Here is a 25,050-nt window from a genome sequence, read left to right on the forward strand (position 1 = left end):
CGTTTTCGAATCGACAAATGTCTTCTTTCCGCAAGCACTAGCCCAAGACACAGCTGTTGTACCAGCAGACGAGGTGGCCGAGTGGTTAAGGCGTTGGACTGCTAATCCAATTTGCTGTGCACGCGTGGGTTCGAATCCCATCCTCGTCGATGAATTTTACGTGAAGCACGCGTTTGCGGTCACTCCTTCTCCGTGCGAAACGCCACTCAGTAGTAACAACGACGCGTGTACGTGGCAGATAGCGTGTGTATGAAATACGAGACAAAACTGCCTACCAGATGAAAGCGCACAACATTCCATAGCGTATGCCCTTCGAATTAAACATCATTTCGAGATCTACAAACCAATCAAATTTCGGCTGCAGCAAAGAGTATGTTGGTATTTGCGAACGACGAGCTCTTATTTATATTTAAGTGCATACCTGTCGCAGTCATTTTAACGTATCGAGCCTACAATAATCCATCTGTAGCACAACTGTCGCCTTCCGACAGTTAGTTTCAAGTGAGGCCGCCATCTACAGAAGCGATTTGGCAGGGCCTACTGGAGAGACTTGACTTTGCAGCCATCCGTCGCTAGTGGCCGACCAAACACCAAGCTCCATCGCAAACAGCAGGACAATCTTGGGCTAGGGGGAACGTCAAAACCTTGCAAGCAATATCAGTGTAGCGTATCGAGCTGTACGTTTCGTTGCAGTAAGTCGTGGAAAAGAATGCACAGCACCTTTCTCATTTGCATTAGACGACACTGCATGTCGATACAATGCCTATTACTGCGGTAAATAGGTGGGCCGGTGATTTTGCCCCGATCGGATATCGACGTGGACGGATGCTGTCATTAAACGATTCGCGAGTGGGAGCTTGGTCGGCTGAACTGCAGCTTGGCATAAGACGTTAACACCGGCCCAGTACTATGTTTTGAATGCGTTTTCGAATCGACAAATGTCTTCTTTCCGCAAGCACTAGCCCAAGACACAGCTGTTGTACCAGCAGACGAGGTGGCCGAGTGGTTAAGGCGTTGGACTGCTAATCCAATGTGCTCTGCACGCGTGGGTTCGAATCCCATCCTCGTCGATGAACTTTACGTGAAGCACGCGTTTGCGGTCACTCCTTCTCCGTGCGAAACGCCACTCAGTAGTAACAACGATGCGTGTACGTGGCAGATAGCGTGTGTATGAAATACGAGACAAAACTGCCTACCAGATGAAAGCGCACAACATTCCATAGCGTATGCCCTTCGAATTAAACGTCATTTCGAGATCTACAAACCAATCAAATTTCGGCTGCAGCTAAGAGTATGTTGGTATTTGCGAACGACGAGCTCTTATTTATATTTAAGTGCATACCTGTCGCAGTCATTTTAACGTATCGAGCCTATAATAATCCATCTGTAGCACAACTGTCGCCTTCCGACAGTTAGTTTCAAGTGAGGCCGCCATCTACAGAAGCGATTTGGCAGGGCCTACTGGAGAGACTTGACTCTGCAGCCATCCGTCGCTAGTGGCCGACCAAACACCAAGCTCCATCGCAAACAGCAGGACAATCTTGGGCTAGGGGGAACGTCAAAACCTTGCAAGCAATATCAGTGTAGCGTATCGAGCTGTACGTTTCGTTGCAGTAAGTCGTGGAAAAGAATGCACAGCACCTTTCTCATTTGCATTAGACGACACTGCATGTCGATACAATGCTTATTCCTGCGGTAAATAGGTGGGCCGGTGATTTTGCCCCGATCGGATATCGACGTGGACGGATGCTGTCATTAAACGATTCGCGAGTGGGAGCTTGGTCGGCTGCACTGCAGCTTGGCATAAGACGTTAACACCGGCCCAGTACGATGTTTTGAATGCGTTTTCGAATCGACAAATGTCTTCTTTCCGCAAGCACTAGCCCAAGACACAGCTGTTGTACCAGCAGACGAGGTGGCCGAGTGGTTAAGGCGTTGGACTGCTAATCCAATTTGCTGTGCACGCGTGGGTTCGAATCCCATCCTCGTCGATGAATTTTACGTGAAGCACGCGTTTGCGGTCACTCCTTCTCCGTGCGAAACGCCACTCAGTAGTAACAACGACGCGTGTACGTGGCAGATAGCGTGTGTATGAAATACGAGACAAAACTGCCTACCAGATGAAAGCGCACAACATTCCATAGCGTATGCCCTTCGAATTAAACATCATTTCGAGATCTACAAACCAATCAAATTTCGGCTGCAGCAAAGAGTATGTTGGTATTTGCGAACGACGAGCTCTTATTTATATTTAAGTGCATACCTGTCGCAGTCATTTTAACGTATCGAGCCTACAATAATCCATCTGTAGCACAACTGTCGCCTTCCGACAGTTAGTTTCAAGTGAGGCCGCCATCTACAGAAGCGATTTGGCAGGGCCTACTGGAGAGACTTGACTTTGCAGCTATCCGTCGCTAGTGGCCGACCAAACACCAAGCTCCATCGCAAACAGCAGGACAATCTTGGGCTAGGGGGAACGTCAAAACCTTGCAAGCAATATCAGTGTAGCGTATCGAGCTGTACGTTTCGTTGCAGTAAGTCGTGGAAAAGAATGCACAGCACCTTTCTCATTTGCATTAGACGACACTGCATGTCGATACAATGCCTATTACTGCGGTAAATAGGTGGGCCGGTGATTTTGCCCCGATCGGATATCGACGTGGACGGATGCTGTCATTAAACGATTCGCGAGTGGGAGCTTGGTCGGCTGAACTGCAGCTTGGCATAAGACGTTAACACCGGCCCAGTACTATGTTTTGAATGCGTTTTCGAATCGACAAATGTCTTCTTTCCGCAAGCACTAGCCCAAGACACAGCTGTTGTACCAGCAGACGAGGTGGCCGAGTGGTTAAGGCGTTGGACTGCTAATCCAATGTGCTCTGCACGCGTGGGTTCGAATCCCATCCTCGTCGATGAACTTTACGTGAAGCACGCGTTTGCGGTCACTCCTTCTCCGTGCGAAACGCCACTCAGTAGTAACAACGATGCGTGTACGTGGCAGATAGCGTGTGTATGAAATACGAGACAAAACTGCCTACCAGATGAAAGCGCACAACATTCCATAGCGTATGCCCTTCGAATTAAACGTCATTTCGAGATCTACAAACCAATCAAATTTCGGCTGCAGCTAAGAGTATGTTGGTATTTGCGAACGACGAGCTCTTATTTATATTTAAGTGCATACCTGTCGCAGTCATTTTAACGTATCGAGCCTATAATAATCCATCTGTAGCACAACTGTCGCCTTCCGACAGTTAGTTTCAAGTGAGGCCGCCATCTACAGAAGCGATTTGGCAGGGCCTACTGGAGAGACTTGACTCTGCAGCCATCCGTCGCTAGTGGCCGACCAAACACCAAGCTCCATCGCAAACAGCAGGACAATCTTGGGCTAGGGGGAACGTCAAAACCTTGCAAGCAATATCAGTGTAGCGTATCGAGCTGTACGTTTCGTTGCAGTAAGTCGTGGAAAAGAATGCACAGCACCTTTCTCATTTGCATTAGACGACACTGCATGTCGATACAATGCTTATTCCTGCGGTAAATAGGTGGGCCGGTGATTTTGCCCCGATCGGATATCGACGTGGACGGATGCTGTCATTAAACGATTCGCGAGTGGGAGCTTGGTCGGCTGCACTGCAGCTTGGCATAAGACGTTAACACCGGCCCAGTACGATGTTTTGAATGCGTTTTCGAATCGACAAATGTCTTCTTTCCGCAAGCACTAGCCCAAGACACAGCTGTTGTACCAGCAGACGAGGTGGCCGAGTGGTTAAGGCGTTGGACTGCTAATCCAATTTGCTGTGCACGCGTGGGTTCGAATCCCATCCTCGTCGATGAATTTTACGTGAAGCACGCGTTTGCGGTCACTCCTTCTCCGTGCGAAACGCCACTCAGTAGTAACAACGACGCGTGTACGTGGCAGATAGCGTGTGTATGAAATACGAGACAAAACTGCCTACCAGATGAAAGCGCACAACATTCCATAGCGTATGCCCTTCGAATTAAACATCATTTCGAGATCTACAAACCAATCAAATTTCGGCTGCAGCAAAGAGTATGTTGGTATTTGCGAACGACGAGCTCTTATTTATATTTAAGTGCATACCTGTCGCAGTCATTTTAACGTATCGAGCCTACAATAATCCATCTGTAGCACAACTGTCGCCTTCCGACAGTTAGTTTCAAGTGAGGCCGCCATCTACAGAAGCGATTTGGCAGGGCCTACTGGAGAGACTTGACTTTGCAGCCATCCGTCGCTAGTGGCCGACCAAACACCAAGCTCCATCGCAAACAGCAGGACAATCTTGGGCTAGGGGGAACGTCAAAACCTTGCAAGCAATATCAGTGTAGCGTATCGAGCTGTACGTTTCGTTGCAGTAAGTCGTGGAAAAGAATGCACAGCACCTTTCTCATTTGCATTAGACGACACTGCATGTCGATACAATGCCTATTACTGCGGTAAATAGGTGGGCCGGTGATTTTGCCCCGATCGGATATCGACGTGGACGGATGCTGTCATTAAACGATTCGCGAGTGGGAGCTTGGTCGGCTGAACTGCAGCTTGGCATAAGACGTTAACACCGGCCCAGTACTATGTTTTGAATGCGTTTTCGAATCGACAAATGTCTTCTTTCCGCAAGCACTAGCCCAAGACACAGCTGTTGTACCAGCAGACGAGGTGGCCGAGTGGTTAAGGCGTTGGACTGCTAATCCAATGTGCTCTGCACGCGTGGGTTCGAATCCCATCCTCGTCGATGAACTTTACGTGAAGCACGCGTTTGCGGTCACTCCTTCTCCGTGCGAAACGCCACTCAGTAGTAACAACGACGCGTGTACGTGGCAGATAGCGTGTGTATGAAATACGAGACAAAACTGCCTACCAGATGAAAGCGCACAACATTCCATAGCGTATGCCCTTCGAATTAAACATCATTTCGAGATCTACAAGCCAATCAAATTTCGGCTGCAGCTAAGAGTATGTTGGTATTTGCGAACGACGAGCTCTTATTTATATTTAAGTGCATACCTGTCGCAGTCATTTTAACGTATCGAGCCTATAATAATCCATCTGTAGCACAACTGTCGCCTTCCGACAGTTAGTTTCAAGTGAGGCCGCCATCTACAGAAGCGATTTGGCAGGGCCTACTGGAGAGACTTGACTTTGCATCCATCCGTCGCTAGTGGCCGACCAAACACCAAGCTCCATCGCAAACAGCAGGACAATCTTGGGCTAGGGGGAACGTCAAAACCTTGCAAGCAATATCAGTGTAGCGTATCGAGCTGTACGTTTCGTTGCAGTAAGTCGTGGAAAAGAATGCACAGCACCTTTCTCATTTGCATTAGACGACACTGCATGTCGATACAATGCTTATTCCTGCGGTAAATAGGTGGGCCGGTGATTTTGCCCCGATCGGATATCGACGTGGACGGATGCTGTCATTAAACGATTCGCGAGTGGGAGCTTGGTCGGCTGCACTGGAGCTTGGCATAAGACGTTAACACCGGCCCAGTACAATGTTTTGAATGCGTTTTCGAATCGACAAATGTCTTCTTTCCGCAAGCACTAGCCCAAGACACAGCTGTTGTACCAGCAGACGAGGTGGCCGAGTGGTTAAGGCGTTGGCCTGCTAATCCAATGTGCTCTGCACGCGTGGGTTCTAATCCCATCCTCGTCGAAGAACTTGACGTGAAGCACGCGTTTGCGGTCACTCCTTCTCCGTGCGAAACGCCACTCAGTAGTAACAACGATGCGTGTACGTGGCAGATAGCGTGTGTATGAAATACGAGACAAAACTGCCTACCAGATGAAAGCGCACAACATTCCATAGCGTATGCCCTTCGAATTAAACGTCATTTCGAGATCTACAAACCAATGAAATTTCGGCTGCAGCTAAGAGTATGTTGGTATTTGCGAACGACGAGCTCTTATTTATATTTAAGTGCATACCTGTCGCAGTCATTTTAACGTATCGAGCCTATAATAATCCATCTGTAGCACAACTGTCGCCTTCCGACAGTTAGTTTCAAGTGAGGCCGCCATCTACAGAAGCGATTTGGCAGGGCCTACTGGAGAGACTTGACTTTGCAGCTATCCGTCGCTAGTGGCCGACCAAACACCAAGCTCCATCGCAAGCAGCAGGACAATCTTGGGCTAGGGGGAACGTCAAAACCTTGCAAGCAATATCAGTGTAGCGTATCGAGCTGTACGTTTCGTTGCAGTAAGTCGTGGAAAAGAATGCACAGCACCTTTCTCATTTGCATTAGACGACACTGCATGTCGATACAATGCCTATTCCTGCGGTAAATAGGTGGGCCGGTGATTTTGCCCCGATCGGATATCGACGTGGACGGATGCTGTCATTAAACGATTCGCGAGTGGGAGCTTGGTCGGCTGCACTGCAGCTTGGCATAAGACGTTAGCACCGGCCCAGTACGATGTTTTGAATGCGTTTTCGAATCGACAAATGTCTTCTTTCCGCAAGCACTAGCCCAAGACACAGCTGTTGTACCAGCAGACGAGGTGGCCGAGTGGTTAAGGCGTTGGACTGCTAATCCAATTTGCTCTGCACGCGTGGGTTCGAATCCCATCCTCGTCGATGAATTTTACGTGAAGCACGCGTTTGCGGTCACTCCTTCTCCGTGCGAAACGCCACTCAGTAGTAACAACGACGCGTGTACGTAGCAGGTAGCGTGTGTATGAAATACGAGACAAAACTGCCTACCAGATGAAAGCGCACAACATTCCATAGCGTATGCCCTTCGAATTAAACATCATTTCGAGATCTACAAACCAATCAAATTTCGGCTGCAGCTAAGAGTATGTTGGTATTTGCGAACGACGAGCTCTTATTTATATTTAAGTGCATACCTGTCGCAGTCATTTTAACGTATCGAGCCTATAATAATCCATCTGTAGCACAACTGTCGCCTTCCGATAGTTAGTTTCAAGTGAGGCCGCCATCTACAGAAGCGATTTGGCAGGGCCTACTGGAGAGACTTGACTTTGCAGCCATCCGTCGCTAGTGGCCGACCAAACACCAAGCTCCATCGCAAACAGCAGGACAATCTTGGGCTAGGGGGAACGTCAAAACCTTGCAAGCAATATCAGTGTAGCGTATCGAGCTGTACGTTTCGTTGCAGTAAGTCGTGGAAAAGAATGCACAGCACCTTTCTCATTTGCATTAGACGACACTGCATGTCGATACAATGCTTACTCCTGCGGTAAATAGGTGGGCCGGTGATTTTGCCCCGATCGGATATCGACGTGGACGGATGCTGTCATTAAACGATTCGCGAGTGGGAGCTTGGTCGGCTGCACTGCAGCTTGGCATAAGACGTTAACACCGGCCCAGTACGATGTTTTGAATGCGTTTTCGAATCGACAAATGTCTTCTTTCCGCAAGCACTAGCCCAAGACACAGCTGTTGTACCAGCAGACGAGGTGGCCGAGTGGTTAAGGCGTTGGACTGCTAATCCAATTTGCTGTGCACGCGTGGGTTCGAATCCCATCCTCGTCGATGAATTTTACGTGAAGCACGCGTTTGCGGTCACTCCTTCTCCGTGCGAAACGCCACTCAGTAGTAACAACGACGCGTGTACGTGGCAGATAGCGTGTGTATGAAATACGAGACAAAACTGCCTACCAGATGAAAGCGCACAACATTCCATAGCGTATGCCCTTCGAATTAAACATCATTTCGAGATCTACAAACCAATCAAATTTCGGCTGCAGCAAAGAGTATGTTGGTATTTGCGAACGACGAGCTCTTATTTATATTTAAGTGCATACCTGTCGCAGTCATTTTAACGTATCGAGCCTACAATAATCCATCTGTAGCACAACTGTCGCCTTCCGACAGTTAGTTTCAAGTGAGGCCGCCATCTACAGAAGCGATTTGGCAGGGCCTACTGGAGAGACTTGACTTTGCAGCCATCCGTCGCTAGTGGCCGACCAAACACCAAGCTCCATCGCAAACAGCAGGACAATCTTGGGCTAGGGGGAACGTCAAAACCTTGCAAGCAATATCAGTGTAGCGTATCGAGCTGTACGTTTCGTTGCAGTAAGTCGTGGAAAAGAATGCACAGCACCTTTCTCATTTGCATTAGACGACACTGCATGTCGATACAATGCCTATTACTGCGGTAAATAGGTGGGCCGGTGATTTTGCCCCGATCGGATATCGACGTGGACGGATGCTGTCATTAAACGATTCGCGAGTGGGAGCTTGGTCGGCTGAACTGCAGCTTGGCATAAGACGTTAACACCGGCCCAGTACTATGTTTTGAATGCGTTTTCGAATCGACAAATGTCTTCTTTCCGCAAGCACTAGCCCAAGACACAGCTGTTGTACCAGCAGACGAGGTGGCCGAGTGGTTAAGGCGTTGGACTGCTAATCCAATGTGCTCTGCACGCGTGGGTTCGAATCCCATCCTCGTCGATGAACTTTACGTGAAGCACGCGTTTGCGGTCACTCCTTCTCCGTGCGAAACGCCACTCAGTAGTAACAACGACGCGTGTACGTGGCAGATAGCGTGTGTATGAAATACGAGACAAAACTGCCTACCAGATGAAAGCGCACAACATTCCATAGCGTATGCCCTTCGAATTAAACATCATTTCGAGATCTACAAGCCAATCAAATTTCGGCTGCAGCTAAGAGTATGTTGGTATTTGCGAACGACGAGCTCTTATTTATATTTAAGTGCATACCTGTCGCAGTCATTTTAACGTATCGAGCCTATAATAATCCATCTGTAGCACAACTGTCGCCTTCCGACAGTTAGTTTCAAGTGAGGCCGCCATCTACAGAAGCGATTTGGCAGGGCCTACTGGAGAGACTTGACTTTGCATCCATCCGTCGCTAGTGGCCGACCAAACACCAAGCTCCATCGCAAACAGCAGGACAATCTTGGGCTAGGGGGAACGTCAAAACCTTGCAAGCAATATCAGTGTAGCGTATCGAGCTGTACGTTTCGTTGCAGTAAGTCGTGGAAAAGAATGCACAGCACCTTTCTCATTTGCATTAGACGACACTGCATGTCGATACAATGCTTATTCCTGCGGTAAATAGGTGGGCCGGTGATTTTGCCCCGATCGGATATCGACGTGGACGGATGCTGTCATTAAACGATTCGCGAGTGGGAGCTTGGTCGGCTGCACTGGAGCTTGGCATAAGACGTTAACACCGGCCCAGTACAATGTTTTGAATGCGTTTTCGAATCGACAAATGTCTTCTTTCCGCAAGCACTAGCCCAAGACACAGCTGTTGTACCAGCAGACGAGGTGGCCGAGTGGTTAAGGCGTTGGCCTGCTAATCCAATGTGCTCTGCACGCGTGGGTTCTAATCCCATCCTCGTCGAAGAACTTGACGTGAAGCACGCGTTTGCGGTCACTCCTTCTCCGTGCGAAACGCCACTCAGTAGTAACAACGATGCGTGTACGTGGCAGATAGCGTGTGTATGAAATACGAGACAAAACTGCCTACCAGATGAAAGCGCACAACATTCCATAGCGTATGCCCTTCGAATTAAACGTCATTTCGAGATCTACAAACCAATGAAATTTCGGCTGCAGCTAAGAGTATGTTGGTATTTGCGAACGACGAGCTCTTATTTATATTTAAGTGCATACCTGTCGCAGTCATTTTAACGTATCGAGCCTATAATAATCCATCTGTAGCACAACTGTCGCCTTCCGACAGTTAGTTTCAAGTGAGGCCGCCATCTACAGAAGCGATTTGGCAGGGCCTACTGGAGAGACTTGACTTTGCAGCTATCCGTCGCTAGTGGCCGACCAAACACCAAGCTCCATCGCAAGCAGCAGGACAATCTTGGGCTAGGGGGAACGTCAAAACCTTGCAAGCAATATCAGTGTAGCGTATCGAGCTGTACGTTTCGTTGCAGTAAGTCGTGGAAAAGAATGCACAGCACCTTTCTCATTTGCATTAGACGACACTGCATGTCGATACAATGCCTATTCCTGCGGTAAATAGGTGGGCCGGTGATTTTGCCCCGATCGGATATCGACGTGGACGGATGCTGTCATTAAACGATTCGCGAGTGGGAGCTTGGTCGGCTGCACTGCAGCTTGGCATAAGACGTTAGCACCGGCCCAGTACGATGTTTTGAATGCGTTTTCGAATCGACAAATGTCTTCTTTCCGCAAGCACTAGCCCAAGACACAGCTGTTGTACCAGCAGACGAGGTGGCCGAGTGGTTAAGGCGTTGGACTGCTAATCCAATTTGCTCTGCACGCGTGGGTTCGAATCCCATCCTCGTCGATGAATTTTACGTGAAGCACGCGTTTGCGGTCACTCCTTCTCCGTGCGAAACGCCACTCAGTAGTAACAACGACGCGTGTACGTAGCAGGTAGCGTGTGTATGAAATACGAGACAAAACTGCCTACCAGATGAAAGCGCACAACATTCCATAGCGTATGCCCTTCGAATTAAACATCATTTCGAGATCTACAAACCAATCAAATTTCGGCTGCAGCTAAGAGTATGTTGGTATTTGCGAACGACGAGCTCTTATTTATATTTAAGTGCATACCTGTCGCAGTCATTTTAACGTATCGAGCCTATAATAATCCATCTGTAGCACAACTGTCGCCTTCCGATAGTTAGTTTCAAGTGAGGCCGCCATCTACAGAAGCGATTTGGCAGGGCCTACTGGAGAGACTTGACTTTGCAGCCATCCGTCGCTAGTGGCCGACCAAACACCAAGCTCCATCGCAAACAGCAGGACAATCTTGGGCTAGGGGGAACGTCAAAACCTTGCAAGCAATATCAGTGTAGCGTATCGAGCTGTACGTTTCGTTGCAGTAAGTCGTGGAAAAGAATGCACAGCACCTTTCTCATTTGCATTAGACGACACTGCATGTCGATACAATGCTTACTCCTGCGGTAAATAGGTGGGCCGGTGATTTTGCCCCGATCGGATATCGACGTGGACGGATGCTGTCATTAAACGATTCGCGAGTGGGAGCTTGGTCGGCTGCACTGCAGCTTGGCATAAGACGTTAACACCGGCCCAGTACGATGTTTTGAATGCGTTTTCGAATCGACAAATGTCTTCTTTCCGCAAGCACTAGCCCAAGACACAGCTGTTGTACCAGCAGACGAGGTGGCCGAGTGGTTAAGGCGTTGGACTGCTAATCCAATGTGCTCTGCACGCGTGGGTTCGAATCCCATCCTCGTCGATGAACTTTACGTGAAGCACGCGTTTGCGGTCACTCCTTCTCCGTGCGAAACGCCACTCAGTAGTAACAACGACGCGTGTACGTGGCAGATAGCGTGTGTATGAAATACGAGACAAAACTGCCTACCAGATGAAAGCGCACAACATTCCATAGCGTATGCCCTTCGAATTAAACATCATTTCGAGATCTACAAGCCAATCAAATTTCGGCTGCAGCTAAGAGTATGTTGGTATTTGCGAACGACGAGCTCTTATTTATATTTAAGTGCATACCTGTCGCAGTCATTTTAACGTATCGAGCCTATAATAATCCATCTGTAGCACAACTGTCGCCTTCCGACAGTTAGTTTCAAGTGAGGCCGCCATCTACAGAAGCGATTTGGCAGGGCCTACTGGAGAGACTTGACTTTGCATCCATCCGTCGCTAGTGGCCGACCAAACACCAAGCTCCATCGCAAACAGCAGGACAATCTTGGGCTAGGGGGAACGTCAAAACCTTGCAAGCAATATCAGTGTAGCGTATCGAGCTGTACGTTTCGTTGCAGTAAGTCGTGGAAAAGAATGCACAGCACCTTTCTCATTTGCATTAGACGACACTGCATGTCGATACAATGCTTATTCCTGCGGTAAATAGGTGGGCCGGTGATTTTGCCCCGATCGGATATCGACGTGGACGGATGCTGTCATTAAACGATTCGCGAGTGGAAGCTTGGTCGGCTGCACTGGAGCTTGGCATAAGACGTTAACACCGGCCCAGTACAATGTTTTGAATGCGTTTTCGAATCGACAAATGTCTTCTTTCCGCAAGCACTAGCCCAAGACACAGCTGTTGTACCAGCAGACGAGGTGGCCGAGTGGTTAAGGCGTTGGCCTGCTAATCCAATGTGCTCTGCACGCGTGGGTTCGAATCCCATCCTCGTCGATGAACTTTACGTGAAGCACGCGTTTGCGGTCACTCCTTCTCCGTGCGAAACGCCACTCAGTAGTAACAACGACGCGTGTACGTGGCAGATAGCGTGTGTATGAAATACGAGACAAAACTGCCTACCAGATGAAAGCGCACAACATTCCATAGCGTATGCCCTTCGAATTAAACATCATTTCGAGATCTACAAACCAATCAAATTTCGGCTGCAGCAAAGAGTATGTTGGTATTTGCGAACGACGAGCTCTTATTTATATTTAAGTGCATACCTGTCGCAGTCATTTTAACGTATCGAGCCTACAATAATCCATCTGTAGCACAACTGTCGCCTTCCGACAGTTAGTTTCAAGTGAGGCCGCCATCTACAGAAGCGATTTGGCAGGGCCTACTGGAGAGACTTGACTTTGCAGCCATCCGTCGCTAGTGGCCGACCAAACACCAAGCTCCATCGCAAACAGCAGGACAATCTTGGGCTAGGGGGAACGTCAAAACCTTGCAAGCAATATCAGTGTAGCGTATCGAGCTGTACGTTTCGTTGCAGTAAGTCGTGGAAAAGAATGCACAGCACCTTTCTCATTTGCATTAGACGACACTGCATGTCGATACAATGCTTATTCCTGCGGTAAATAGGTGGGCCGGTGATTTTGCCCCGATCGGATATCGACGTGGACGGATGCTGTCATTAAACGATTCGCGAGTGGGAGCTTGGTCGGCTGCACTGGAGCTTGGCATAAGACGTTAACACCGGCCCAGTACAATGTTTTGAATGCGTTTTCGAATCGACAAATGTCTTCTTTCCGCAAGCACTAGCCCAAGACACAGCTGTTGTACCAGCAGACGAGGTGGCCGAGTGGTTAAGGCGTTGGCCTGCTAATCCAATGTGCTCTGCACGCGTGGGTTCTAATCCCATCCTCGTCGAAGAACTTGACGTGAAGCACGCGTTTGCGGTCACTCCTTCTCCGTGCGAAACGCCACTCAGTAGTAACAACGATGCGTGTACGTGGCAGATAGCGTGTGTATGAAATACGAGACAAAACTGCCTACCAGATGAAAGCGCACAACATTCCATAGCGTATGCCCTTCGAATTAAACGTCATTTCGAGATCTACAAACCAATGAAATTTCGGCTGCAGCTAAGAGTATGTTGGTATTTGCGAACGACGAGCTCTTATTTATATTTAAGTGCATACCTGTCGCAGTCATTTTAACGTATCGAGCCTATAATAATCCATCTGTAGCACAACTGTCGCCTTCCGACAGTTAGTTTCAAGTGAGGCCGCCATCTACAGAAGCGATTTGGCAGGGCCTACTGGAGAGACTTGACTTTGCAGCTATCCGTCGCTAGTGGCCGACCAAACACCAAGCTCCATCGCAAGCAGCAGGACAATCTTGGGCTAGGGGGAACGTCAAAACCTTGCAAGCAATATCAGTGTAGCGTATCGAGCTGTACGTTTCGTTGCAGTAAGTCGTGGAAAAGAATGCACAGCACCTTTCTCATTTGCATTAGACGACACTGCATGTCGATACAATGCCTATTCCTGCGGTAAATAGGTGGGCCGGTGATTTTGCCCCGATCGGATATCGACGTGGACGGATGCTGTCATTAAACGATTCGCGAGTGGGAGCTTGGTCGGCTGCACTGCAGCTTGGCATAAGACGTTAGCACCGGCCCAGTACGATGTTTTGAATGCGTTTTCGAATCGACAAATGTCTTCTTTCCGCAAGCACTAGCCCAAGACACAGCTGTTGTACCAGCAGACGAGGTGGCCGAGTGGTTAAGGCGTTGGACTGCTAATCCAATTTGCTCTGCACGCGTGGGTTCGAATCCCATCCTCGTCGATGAATTTTACGTGAAGCACGCGTTTGCGGTCACTCCTTCTCCGTGCGAAACGCCACTCAGTAGTAACAACGACGCGTGTACGTAGCAGGTAGCGTGTGTATGAAATACGAGACAAAACTGCCTACCAGATGAAAGCGCACAACATTCCATAGCGTATGCCCTTCGAATTAAACATCATTTCGAGATCTACAAACCAATCAAATTTCGGCTGCAGCTAAGAGTATGTTGGTATTTGCGAACGACGAGCTCTTATTTATATTTAAGTGCATACCTGTCGCAGTCATTTTAACGTATCGAGCCTATAATAATCCATCTGTAGCACAACTGTCGCCTTCCGATAGTTAGTTTCAAGTGAGGCCGCCATCTACAGAAGCGATTTGGCAGGGCCTACTGGAGAGACTTGACTTTGCAGCCATCCGTCGCTAGTGGCCGACCAAACACCAAGCTCCATCGCAAACAGCAGGACAATCTTGGGCTAGGGGGAACGTCAAAACCTTGCAAGCAATATCAGTGTAGCGTATCGAGCTGTACGTTTCGTTGCAGTAAGTCGTGGAAAAGAATGCACAGCACCTTTCTCATTTGCATTAGACGACACTGCATGTCGATACAATGCTTACTCCTGCGGTAAATAGGTGGGCCGGTGATTTTGCCCCGATCGGATATCGACGTGGACGGATGCTGTCATTAAACGATTCGCGAGTGGGAGCTTGGTCGGCTGCACTGCAGCTTGGCATAAGACGTTAACACCGGCCCAGTACGATGTTTTGAATGCGTTTTCGAATCGACAAATGTCTTCTTTCCGCAAGCACTAGCCCAAGACACAGCTGTTGTACCAGCAGACGAGGTGGCCGAGTGGTTAAGGCGTTGGACTGCTAATCCAATGTGCTCTGCACGCGTGGGTTCGAATCCCATCCTCGTCGATGAACTTTACGTGAAGCACGCGTTTGCGGTCACTCCTTCTCCGTGCGAAACGCCACTCAGTAGTAACAACGACGCGTGTACGTGGCAGATAGCGTGTGTATGAAATACGAGACAAAACTGCCTACCAGATGAAAGCGCACAACATTCCATAGCGTATGCCCTTCGAATTAAACATCATTTCGAGATCTACAAGCCAATCAAATTTCGGCTGCAGCTAAGAGTATGTTGGTATTTGCGAACGACGAGCTCTTATTTATATTTAAGTGCATACCTGTCGCAGTCATTTTAACGTATCGAGCCTATAATAATCCATCTGTAGCACAACTGTCGCCTTCCGACAGTTAGTTTCAAGTGAGGCCGCCATCTACAGAAGCGATTTGGCAGGGCCTACTGGAGAGACTTGACTTTGCATCCATCCGTCGCTAGTGGCCGACCAAACACCAAGCTCCATCGCAAACAGCAGGACAATCTTGGGCTAGGGGGAACGTCAAAACCTTGCAAGCAATATCAGTGTAGCGTATCGAGCTGTACGTTTCGTTGCAGTAAGTCGTGGAAAAGAATGCACAGCACCTTTCTCATTTGCATTAGACGACACTGCATGTCGATACAATGCTTATTCCTGCGGTAAATAGGTGGGCCGGTGATTTTGCCCCGATCGGATATCGACGTGGACGGATGCTGTCATTAAACGATTCGCGAGTGGAAGCTTGGTCGGCTGCACTGGAGCTTGGCATAAGACGTTAACACCGGCCCAGTACAATGTTTTGAATGCGTTTTCGAATCGACAAATGTCTTCTTTCCGCAAGCACTAGCCCAAGACACAGCTGTTGTACCAGCAGACGAGGTGGCCGAGTGGTTAAGGCGTTGGCCTGCTAATCCAATGTGCTCTGCACGCGTGGGTTCGAATCCCATCCTCGTCGATGAACTTTACGTGAAGCACGCGTTTGCGGTCACTCCTTCTCCGTGCGAAACGCCACTCAGTAGTAACAACGACGCGTGTACGTGGCAGATAGCGTGTGTATGAAATACGAGACAAAACTGCCTACCAGATGAAAGCGCACAACATTCCATAGCGTATGCCCTTCGAATTAAACATCATTTCGAGATCTACAAACCAATCAAATTTCGGCTGCAGCAAAGAGTATGTTGGTATTTGCGAACGACGAGCTCTTATTTATATTTAAGTGCATACCTGTCGCAGTCATTTTAACGTATCGAGCCTACAATAATCCATCTGTAGCACAACTGTCGCCTTCCGACAGTTAGTTTCAAGTGAGGCCGCCATCTACAGAAGCGATTTGGCAGGGCCTACTGGAGAGACTTGACTTTGCAGCCATCCGTCGCTAGTGGCCGACCAAACACCAAGCTCCATCGCAAACAGCAGGACAATCTTGGGCTAGGGGGAACGTCAAAACCTTGCAAGCAATATCAGTGTAGCGTATCGAGCTGTACGTTTCGTTGCAGTAAGTCGTGGAAAAGAATGCACAGCACCTTTCTCATTTGCATTAGACGACACTGCATGTCGATACAATGCCTATTACTGCGGTAAATAGGTGGGCCGGTGATTTTGCCCCGATCGGATATCGACGTGGACGGATGCTGTCATTAAACGATTCGCGAGTGGGAGCTTGGTCGGCTGAACTGCAGCTTGGCATAAGACGTTAACACCGGCCCAGTACTATGTTTTGAATGCGTTTTCGAATCGACAAATGTCTTCTTTCCGCAAGCACTAGCCCAAGACACAGCTGTTGTACCAGCAGACGAGGTGGCCGAGTGGTTAAGGCGTTGGACTGCTAATCCAATGTGCTCTGCACGCGTGGGTTCGAATCCCATCCTCGTCGATGAACTTTACGTGAAGCACGCGTTTCGGTCACTCCTTCTCCGTGCGAAACGCCACTCAGTAGTAACAACGACGCGTGTACGTGGCAGATAGCGTGTGTATGAAATACGAGACAAAACTGCCTACCAGATGAAAGCGCACAACATTCCATAGCGTATGCCCTTCGAATTAAACATCATTTCGAGATCTACAAGCCAATCAAATTTCGGCTGCAGCTAAGAGTATGTTGGTATTTGCGAACGACGAGCTCTTATTTATATTTAAGTGCATACCTGTCGCAGTCATTTTAACGTATCGAGCCTATAATAATCCATCTGTAGCACAACTGTCGCCTTCCGACAGTTAGTTTCAAGTGAGGCCGCCATCTACAGAAGCGATTTGGCAGGGCCTACTGGAGAGACTTGACTTTGCATCCATCCGTCGCTAGTGGCCGACCAAACACCAAGCTCCATCGCAAACAGCAGGACAATCTTGGGCTAGGGGGAACGTCAAAACCTTGCAAGCAATATCAGTGTAGCGTATCGAGCTGTACGTTTCGTTGCAGTAAGTCGTGGAAAAGAATGCACAGCACCTTTCTCATTTGCATTAGACGACACTGCATGTCGATACAATGCTTATTCCTGCGGTAAATAGGTGGGCCGGTGATTTTGCCCCGATCGGATATCGACGTGGACGGATGCTGTCATTAAACGATTCGCGAGTGGGAGCTTGGTCGGCTGCACTGGAGCTTGGCATAAGACGTTAACACCGGCCCAGTACAATGTTTTGAATGCGTTTTCGAATCGACAAATGTCTTCTTTCCGCAAGCACTAGCCCAAGACACAGCTGTTGTACCAGCAGACGAGGTGGCCGAGTGGTTAAGGCGTTGGCCTGCTAATCCAATGTGCTCTGCACGCGTGGGTTCTAATCCCATCCTCGTCGAAGAACTTGACGTGAAGCACGCGTTTGCGGTCACTCCTTCTCCGTGCGAAACGCCACTCAGTAGTAACAACGATGCGTGTACGTGGCAGATAGCGTGTGTATGAAATACGAGACAAAACTGCCTACCAGATGAAAGCGCACAACATTCCATAGCGTATGCCCTTCGAATTAAACGTCATTTCGAGATCTACAAACCAATGAAATTTCGGCTGCAGCTAAGAGTATGTTGGTATTTGCGAACGACGAGCTCTTATTTATATTTAAGTGCATACCTGTCGCAGTCATTTTAACGTATCGAGCCTATAATAATCCATCTGTAGCAGGACTTGACTTTACATCCATCCGTCGCTAGTGGCCGACCAAACACCAAGCTCCATCGCAAACAGCAGGACAATCTTGGGCTAGGGGGAACGTCAAAACCTTGCAAGCAATATCAGTGTAGCGTATCGAGCTGTACGTTTCGTTGCAGTAAGTCGTGGAAAAGAATGCACAGCACCTTTCTCATTTGCATTAGACGACACTGCATGTCGATACAATGCTTATTCCTGCGGTAAATAGGTGGGCCGGTGATTTTGCCCCGATCGGATATCGACGTGGACGGATGCTGTCATTAAACGATTCGCGAGTGGGAGCTTGGTCGGCTGCACTGCAGCTTGGCATAAGACGTTAACACCGGCCCAGTACGATGTTTTGAATGCGTTTTCGAATCGACAAATGTCTTCTTTCCGCAAGCACTACCCCAAGACACAGCTGTTGTACCAGCAGACGAGGTGGCCGAGTAGTTAAGGCGTTGGACTGCTAATCCAATTTGCTCTGCACGCGTGGGTTCGAATCCCATCCTCGTCGATGAATTTTACGTGAAGCACGCGTTTGCGGTCACTCCTTCTCCGTGCGAAACGCCACTCAGTAGTAACAACGACGCGTGTACGTGGCAGATAGCGTGTGTATGAAATACGAGACAAAACTGCCTACCAGATGAAAGCGCACAACATTCCATAGCGTATGCCCTTCGAATTAAACATCATTTCGAGATCTACAAACCAATCAAATTTCGGCTGCAGCTAAGAGTATGTTGGTATTTGCGAACGACGAGCTCTTATTTATATTTAAGTGCATACCTGTCGCAGTCATTTTAACGTATCGAGCCTATAATGATCCATCTGTAGCACAACTGTCGCCTTCCGACAGTTAGTTTCAAGTGAGGCCGCCATCTACAGAAGCGATTTGGCAGGGCCTACTGGAGAGACTTGACTTTGCATCCATCCGTCGCTAGTGGCCGACCAAACACCAAGCTCCATCGCAAACAGCAGGACAATCTTGGGCTAGGGGGAACGTCAAAACCTTGCAAGCAATATCAGTGTAGCGTATCGAGCTGTACGTTTCGTTGCAGTAAGTCGTGGAAAAGAATGCACAGCACCTTTCTCATTTGCATTAGACGACACTGCATGTCGATACAATGCTTATTCCTGCGGTAAATAGGTGGGCCGGTGATTTTGCCCCGATCGGATATCGACGTGGACGGATGCTGTCACTAAACGATTCGCGAGTGGGAGCTTGGTCGGCTGCACTGCAGCTTGGCATAAGACGTTAACACCGGCCCAGTACAATGTTTTGAATGCGTTTTCGAATCGACAAATGTCTTCTTTCCGCAAGCACTAGCCCAAGACACAGCTGTTGTACCAGCAGACGAGGTGGCCGAGTGGTTAAGGCGTTGGACTGCTAATCCAATGTGCTCTGCACGCGTGGGTTCGAATCCCATCCTCGTCGATGAACTTTACGTGAAGCACGCGTTTGCGGTCACTCCTTCTCCGTGCGAAACGCCACTCAGTAGTAACAACGACGCGTGTACGTGGCAGATAGCGTGTATATGAAATACGAGACAAAACTGCCTACCAGATGAAAGCGCACAACATTCCATAGCGTATGCCCTTCGAATTAAACATCATTTCGAGATCTACAAACCAATCAAATTTCGGCTGCAGCTAAGAGTATGTTGGTATTTGCGAACGACGAGTTCTTATTTATATTTAAGTGCATACCTGTCGCAGTCATTTTAACGTATCGAGCCTATAATAATCCATCTGTAGCACAACTGTCGCCTTCCGACAGTTAGTTTCAAGTGAGGCCGCCATCTACAGAAGCGATTTGGCAGGGCCTACTGGAGAGACTTGACTTTGCATCCATCCGTCGCTAGTGGCCGACCAAACACCAAGCTCCATCGCAAACAGCAGGACAATCTTGGGCTAGGGGGAACGTCAAAACCTTGCAAGCAATATCAGTGTAGCGTATCGAGCTGTACGTTTCGTTGCAGTAAGTCGTGGAAAAGAATGCACAGCACCTTTCTCATTTGCATTAGACGACACTGCATGTCGATACAATGCTTATTCCTGCGGTAAATAGGTGGGCCGGTGATTTTGCCCCGATCGGATATCGACGTGGACGGATGCTGTCACTAAACGATTCGCGAGTGGGAGCTTGGTCGGCTGCACTGGAGCTTGGCATAAGACGTTAACACCGGCCCAGTACAATGTTTTGAATGCGTTTTCGAATCGACAAATGTCTACTTTCCGCAAGCACTAGCCCAAGACACAGCTGTTGTACCAGCAGACGAGGTGGCCGAGTGGTTAAGGCGTTGGACTGCTAATCCAATGTGCTCTGCACGCGTGGGTTCGAATCCCATCCTCGTCGATGAACTTTACGTGAAGCACGCGTTTGCGGTCACTCCTTCTCCGTGCGAAACGCCACTCAGTAGTAACAACGACGCGTGTACGTGGCAGATAGCGTGTGTATGAAATACGAGACAAAACTGCCTACCAGATGAAAGCGCACAACATTCCATAGCGTATGCCCTTCGAACTAAACATCATTTCGAGATCTACAAACCAATCAAATTTCGGCTGCAGCTAGGAGTATGTTGGTATTTGCGAACGACGAGCTCTTATTTATATTTAAGTGCATACCTGTCGCAGTCATTTTAACGTATCGAGCCTATAATAATCCATCTGTAGCACAACTGTCGCCTTCCGACAGTTAGTTTCAAGTGAGGCCGCCATCTACAGAAGCGATTTGGCAGGGCCTACTGGAGAGACTTGACTTTGCAGCTATCCGTCGCTAGTGGCCGACCAAACACCAAGCTCCATCGCAAGCAGCAGGACAATCTTGGGCTAGGGGGAACGTCAAAACCTTGCAAGCAATATCAGTGTAGCGTATCGAGCTGTACGTTTCGTTGCAGTAAGTCGTGGAAAAGAATGCACAGCACCTTTCTCATTTGCATTAGACGACACTGCATGTCGATACAATGCCTATTCCTGCGGTAAATAGGTGGGCCGGTGATTTTGCCCCGATCGGATATCGACGTGGACGGATGCTGTCATTAAACGATTCGCGAGTGGGAGCTTGGTCGGCTGCACTGCAGCTTGGCATAAGACGTTAGCACCGGCCCAGTACGATGTTTTGAATGCGTTTTCGAATCGACAAATGTCTTCTTTCCGCAAGCACTAGCCCAAGACACAGCTGTTGTACCAGCAGACGAGGTGGCCGAGTGGTTAAGGCGTTGGACTGCTAATCCAATGTGCTCTGCACGCGTGGGTTCGAATCCCATCCTCGTCGATGAATTTTACGTGAAGCACGCGTTTGCGGTCACTCCTTCTCCGTGCGAAACGCCACTCAGTAGTAACAACGACGCGTGTACGTAGCAGGTAGCGTGTGTATGAAATACGAGACAAAACTGCCTACCAGATGAAAGCGCACAACATTCCATAGCGTATGCCCTTCGAATTAAACATCATTTCGTGATCTACAAACCAATCAAATTTCGGCTGCAGCTAAGAGTATGTTGGTATTTGCGAACGACGAGCTCTTATTTATATTTAAGTGCATACCTGTCGCAGTCATTTTAACGTATCGAGCCTATAATAATCCATCTGTAGCACAACTGTCGCCTTCCGACAGTTAGTTTCAAGTGAGGCCGCCATCTACAGAAGCGATTTGGCAGGGCCTACTGGAGAGACTTGACTTTGCAGCCATCCGTCGCTAGTGGCCGACCAAACACCAAGCTCCATCGCAAACAGCAGGACAATCTTGGGCTAGGGGGAACGTCAAAACCTTGCAAGCAATATCAGTGTATCGTATCGAGCTGTACGTTTCGTTGCAGTAAGTCGTGGAAAAGAATGCACAGCACCTTTCTCATTTGCATTAGACGACACTGCATGTCGATACAATGCTTACTCCTGCGGTAAATAGGTGGGCCGGTGATTTTGCCCCGATCGGATATCGACGTGGACGGATGCTGTCATTAAACGATTCGCGAGTGGGAGCTTGGTCGGCTGCACTGCAGCTTGGCATAAGACGTTAACACCGGCCCAGTACGATGTTTTGAATGCGTTTTCGAATCGACAAATGTCTTCTTTCCGCAAGCACTAGCCCAAGACACAGCTGTTGTACCAGCAGACGAGGTGGCCGAGTGGTTAAGGCGTTGGACTGCTAATCCAATGTGCTCTGCACGCGTGGGTTCGAATCCCATCCTCGTCGATGAACTTTACGTGAAGCACGCGTTTGCGGTCACTCCTTCTCCGTGCGAAACGCCACTCAGTAGTAACAACGACGCGTGTACGTGGCAGATAGCGTGTGTATGAAATACGAGACAAAACTGCCTACCAGATGAAAGCGCACAACATTCCATAGCGTAAGCACTTCGAATTAAACATCATTTCGAGATCTACAAGCCAATCAAATTTCGGCTGCAGCTAAGAGTATGTTGGTATTTGCGAACGACGAGCTCTTATTTATATTTAAGTGCATACCTGTCGCAGTCATTTTAACGTATCGAGCCTATAATAATCCATCTGTAGCACAACTGTCGCCTTCCGACAGTTAGTTTCAAGTGAGGCCGCCATCTACAGAAGCGATTTGGCAGGGCCTACTGGAGAGACTTGACTTTGCATCCATCCGTCGCTAGTGGCCGACCAAACACCAAGCTCCATCGCAAACAGCAGGACAATCTTGGGCTAGGGGGAACGTCAAAACCTTGCAAGCAATATCAGTGTAGCGTATCGAGCTGTACGTTTCGTTGCAGTAAGTCGTGGAAAAGAATGCACAGCACCTTTCTCATTTGCATTAGACGACACTGCATGTCGATACAATGCTTATTCCTGCGGTAAATAGGTGGGCCGGTGATTTTGCCCCGATCGGATATCGACGTGGACGGATGCTGTCATTAAACGATTCGCGAGTGGGAGCTTGGTCGGCTGCACTGGAGCTTGGCATAAGACGTTAACACCGGCCCAGTACAATGTTTTGAATGCGTTTTCGAATCGACAAATGTCTTCTTTCCGCAAGCACTAGCCCAAGACACAGCTGTTGTACCAGCAGACGAGGTGGCCGAGTGGTTAGGGCGTTGGCCTGCTAATCCAATGTGCTCTGCACGCGTGGGTTCGAATCCCATCCTCGTCGATGAACTTTACGTGAAGCACGCGTTTGCGGTCACTCCTTCTCCGTGCGAAACGCCACTCAGTAGTAACAACGATGCGTGTACGTGGCAGATAGCGTGTGTATGAAATACGAGACAAAACTGCCTACCAGATGAAAGCGCACAACATTCCATAGCGTATGCCCTTCGAATTAAACGTCATTTCGAGATCTACAAACCAATCAAATTTCGGCTGCAGCTAAGAGTATGTTGGTATTTGCGAACGACGAGCTCTTATTTATATTTAAGTGCATACCTGTCGCAGTCATTTTAACGTATCGAGCCTATAATAATCCATCTGTAGCACAACTGTCGCCTTCCGACAGTTAGTTTCAAGTGAGGCCGCCATCTACAGAAGCGATTTGGCAGGGCCTACTGGAGAGACTTGACTCTGCAGCCATCCGTCGCTAGTGGCCGACCAAACACCAAGCTCCATCGCAAACAGCAGGACAATCTTGGGCTAGGGGGAACGTCAAAACCTTGCAAGCAATATCAGTGTAGCGTATCGAGCTGTACGTTTCGTTGCAGTAAGTCGTGGAAAAGAATGCACAGCACCTTTCTCATTTGCATTAGACGACACTGCATGTCGATACAATGCTTATTCCTGCGGTAAATAGGTGGGCCGGTGATTTTGCCCCGATCGGATATCGACGTGGACGGATGCTGTCATTAAACGATTCGCGAGTGGGAGCTTGGTCGGCTGCACTGCAGCTTGGCATAAGACGTTAACACCGGCCCAGTACGATGTTTTGAATGCGTTTTCGAATCGACAAATGTCTTCTTTCCGCAAGCACTAGCCCAAGACACAGCTGTTGTACCAGCAGACGAGGTGGCCGAGTGGTTAAGGCGTTGGACTGCTAATCCAATTTGCTCTGCACGCGTGGGTTCGAATCCCATCCTCGTCGATGAATTTTACGTGAAGCACGCGTTTGCGGTCACTCCTTCTCCGTGCGAAACGCCACTCAGTAGTAACAACGACGCGTGTACGTGGCAGATAGCGTGTGTATGAAATACGAGACAAAACTGCCTACCAGATGAAAGCGCACAACATTCCATAGCGTATGCCCTTCGAATTAAACATCATTTCGAGATCTACAAACCAATCAAATTTCGGCTGCAGCTAAGAGTATGTTGGTATTTGCGAACGACGAGCTCTTATTTATATTTAAGTGCATACCTGTCGCAGTCATTTTAACGTATCGAGCCTATAATGATCCATCTGTAGCACAACTGTCGCCTTCCGACAGTTAGTTTCAAGTGAGGCCGCCATCTACAGAAGCGATTTGGCAGGGCCTACTGGAGAGACTTGACTTTGCATCCATCCGTCGCTAGTGGCCGACCAAACACCAAGCTCCATCGCAAACAGCAGGACAATCTTGGGCTAGGGGGAACGTCAAAACCTTGCAAGCAATATCAGTGTAGCGTATCGAGCTGTACGTTTCGTTGCAGTAAGTCGTGGAAAAGAATGCACAGCACCTTTCTCATTTGCATTAGACGACACTGCATGTCGATACAATGCTTATTCCTGCGGTAAATAGGTGGGCCGGTGATTTTGCCCCGATCGGATATCGACGTGGACGGATGCTGTCATTAAACGATTCGCGAGTGGGAGCTTGGTCGGCTGCACTGCAGCTTGGCATAAGACGTTAACACCGGCCCAGTACGATGTTTTGAATGCGTTTTCGAATCGACAAATGTCTTCTTTCCGCAAGCACTAGCCCAAGACACAGCTGTTGTACCAGCAGACGAGGTGGCCGAGTGGTTAAGGCGTTGGACTGCTAATCCAATTTGCTCTGCACGCGTGGGTTCGAATCCCATCCTCGTCGATGAATTTTACGTGAAGCACGCGTTTGCGGTCACTCCTTCTCCGTGCGAAACGCCACTCAGTAGTAACAACGACGCGTGTACGTGGCAGATAGCGTGTGTATGAAATACG

At 48.8% G+C, this 25,050-nt stretch overlaps 28 non-coding genes across 28 annotated transcripts; all 28 read left to right on the top strand.

The window, feature by feature from the left end:
* The first annotated feature begins 67 nt into the window (after positions 1 to 67).
* On the top strand, positions 68 to 149 carry Trnas-gcu. Its single transcript has one exon. It is a non-coding gene; the product is annotated as a tRNA-Ser (tRNA).
* An 839-nt stretch (positions 150 to 988) lies between these two features.
* Positions 989 to 1,070, top strand: Trnas-gcu. The gene has a single exon. It is a non-coding gene; the product is annotated as a tRNA-Ser (tRNA).
* An 839-nt stretch (positions 1,071 to 1,909) lies between these two features.
* Trnas-gcu lies at positions 1,910 to 1,991 on the top strand. The gene has a single exon. It is a non-coding gene; the product is annotated as a tRNA-Ser (tRNA).
* Positions 1,992 to 2,830: 839 nt separating this feature from the next.
* On the top strand, positions 2,831 to 2,912 carry Trnas-gcu. Its single transcript has one exon. It is a non-coding gene; the product is annotated as a tRNA-Ser (tRNA).
* An 839-nt stretch (positions 2,913 to 3,751) lies between these two features.
* On the top strand, positions 3,752 to 3,833 carry Trnas-gcu. The gene has a single exon. It is a non-coding gene; the product is annotated as a tRNA-Ser (tRNA).
* Positions 3,834 to 4,672: 839 nt separating this feature from the next.
* Trnas-gcu lies at positions 4,673 to 4,754 on the top strand. The gene has a single exon. It is a non-coding gene; the product is annotated as a tRNA-Ser (tRNA).
* Positions 4,755 to 5,593: 839 nt separating this feature from the next.
* Trnas-gcu lies at positions 5,594 to 5,675 on the top strand. Its single transcript has one exon. It is a non-coding gene; the product is annotated as a tRNA-Ser (tRNA).
* Positions 5,676 to 6,514: 839 nt separating this feature from the next.
* On the top strand, positions 6,515 to 6,596 carry Trnas-gcu. Its single transcript has one exon. It is a non-coding gene; the product is annotated as a tRNA-Ser (tRNA).
* Positions 6,597 to 7,435: 839 nt separating this feature from the next.
* Trnas-gcu lies at positions 7,436 to 7,517 on the top strand. Its single transcript has one exon. It is a non-coding gene; the product is annotated as a tRNA-Ser (tRNA).
* Positions 7,518 to 8,356: 839 nt separating this feature from the next.
* On the top strand, positions 8,357 to 8,438 carry Trnas-gcu. Its single transcript has one exon. It is a non-coding gene; the product is annotated as a tRNA-Ser (tRNA).
* Positions 8,439 to 9,277: 839 nt separating this feature from the next.
* Positions 9,278 to 9,359, top strand: Trnas-gcu. The gene has a single exon. It is a non-coding gene; the product is annotated as a tRNA-Ser (tRNA).
* An 839-nt stretch (positions 9,360 to 10,198) lies between these two features.
* On the top strand, positions 10,199 to 10,280 carry Trnas-gcu. Its single transcript has one exon. It is a non-coding gene; the product is annotated as a tRNA-Ser (tRNA).
* An 839-nt stretch (positions 10,281 to 11,119) lies between these two features.
* Trnas-gcu lies at positions 11,120 to 11,201 on the top strand. Its single transcript has one exon. It is a non-coding gene; the product is annotated as a tRNA-Ser (tRNA).
* Positions 11,202 to 12,040: 839 nt separating this feature from the next.
* Positions 12,041 to 12,122, top strand: Trnas-gcu. The gene has a single exon. It is a non-coding gene; the product is annotated as a tRNA-Ser (tRNA).
* Positions 12,123 to 12,961: 839 nt separating this feature from the next.
* Positions 12,962 to 13,043, top strand: Trnas-gcu. Its single transcript has one exon. It is a non-coding gene; the product is annotated as a tRNA-Ser (tRNA).
* An 839-nt stretch (positions 13,044 to 13,882) lies between these two features.
* Positions 13,883 to 13,964, top strand: Trnas-gcu. Its single transcript has one exon. It is a non-coding gene; the product is annotated as a tRNA-Ser (tRNA).
* Positions 13,965 to 14,803: 839 nt separating this feature from the next.
* Trnas-gcu lies at positions 14,804 to 14,885 on the top strand. The gene has a single exon. It is a non-coding gene; the product is annotated as a tRNA-Ser (tRNA).
* Positions 14,886 to 15,724: 839 nt separating this feature from the next.
* Positions 15,725 to 15,806, top strand: Trnas-gcu. The gene has a single exon. It is a non-coding gene; the product is annotated as a tRNA-Ser (tRNA).
* Positions 15,807 to 16,645: 839 nt separating this feature from the next.
* Trnas-gcu lies at positions 16,646 to 16,727 on the top strand. Its single transcript has one exon. It is a non-coding gene; the product is annotated as a tRNA-Ser (tRNA).
* An 838-nt stretch (positions 16,728 to 17,565) lies between these two features.
* On the top strand, positions 17,566 to 17,647 carry Trnas-gcu. Its single transcript has one exon. It is a non-coding gene; the product is annotated as a tRNA-Ser (tRNA).
* A 764-nt stretch (positions 17,648 to 18,411) lies between these two features.
* On the top strand, positions 18,412 to 18,493 carry Trnas-gcu. The gene has a single exon. It is a non-coding gene; the product is annotated as a tRNA-Ser (tRNA).
* Positions 18,494 to 19,332: 839 nt separating this feature from the next.
* Trnas-gcu lies at positions 19,333 to 19,414 on the top strand. The gene has a single exon. It is a non-coding gene; the product is annotated as a tRNA-Ser (tRNA).
* An 839-nt stretch (positions 19,415 to 20,253) lies between these two features.
* On the top strand, positions 20,254 to 20,335 carry Trnas-gcu. The gene has a single exon. It is a non-coding gene; the product is annotated as a tRNA-Ser (tRNA).
* Positions 20,336 to 21,174: 839 nt separating this feature from the next.
* Trnas-gcu lies at positions 21,175 to 21,256 on the top strand. Its single transcript has one exon. It is a non-coding gene; the product is annotated as a tRNA-Ser (tRNA).
* An 839-nt stretch (positions 21,257 to 22,095) lies between these two features.
* Positions 22,096 to 22,177, top strand: Trnas-gcu. Its single transcript has one exon. It is a non-coding gene; the product is annotated as a tRNA-Ser (tRNA).
* An 839-nt stretch (positions 22,178 to 23,016) lies between these two features.
* Trnas-gcu lies at positions 23,017 to 23,098 on the top strand. The gene has a single exon. It is a non-coding gene; the product is annotated as a tRNA-Ser (tRNA).
* An 839-nt stretch (positions 23,099 to 23,937) lies between these two features.
* Trnas-gcu lies at positions 23,938 to 24,019 on the top strand. The gene has a single exon. It is a non-coding gene; the product is annotated as a tRNA-Ser (tRNA).
* Positions 24,020 to 24,858: 839 nt separating this feature from the next.
* Trnas-gcu lies at positions 24,859 to 24,940 on the top strand. Its single transcript has one exon. It is a non-coding gene; the product is annotated as a tRNA-Ser (tRNA).
* The last annotated feature ends 110 nt before the right edge of the window (positions 24,941 to 25,050 follow it).

The sequence above is a fragment of the Schistocerca piceifrons genome, chromosome 2, assembly GCF_021461385.2.
Source record: "Schistocerca piceifrons isolate TAMUIC-IGC-003096 chromosome 2, iqSchPice1.1, whole genome shotgun sequence".
NCBI classification, from domain to species: Eukaryota; Metazoa; Arthropoda; class Insecta; order Orthoptera; family Acrididae; genus Schistocerca; species Schistocerca piceifrons.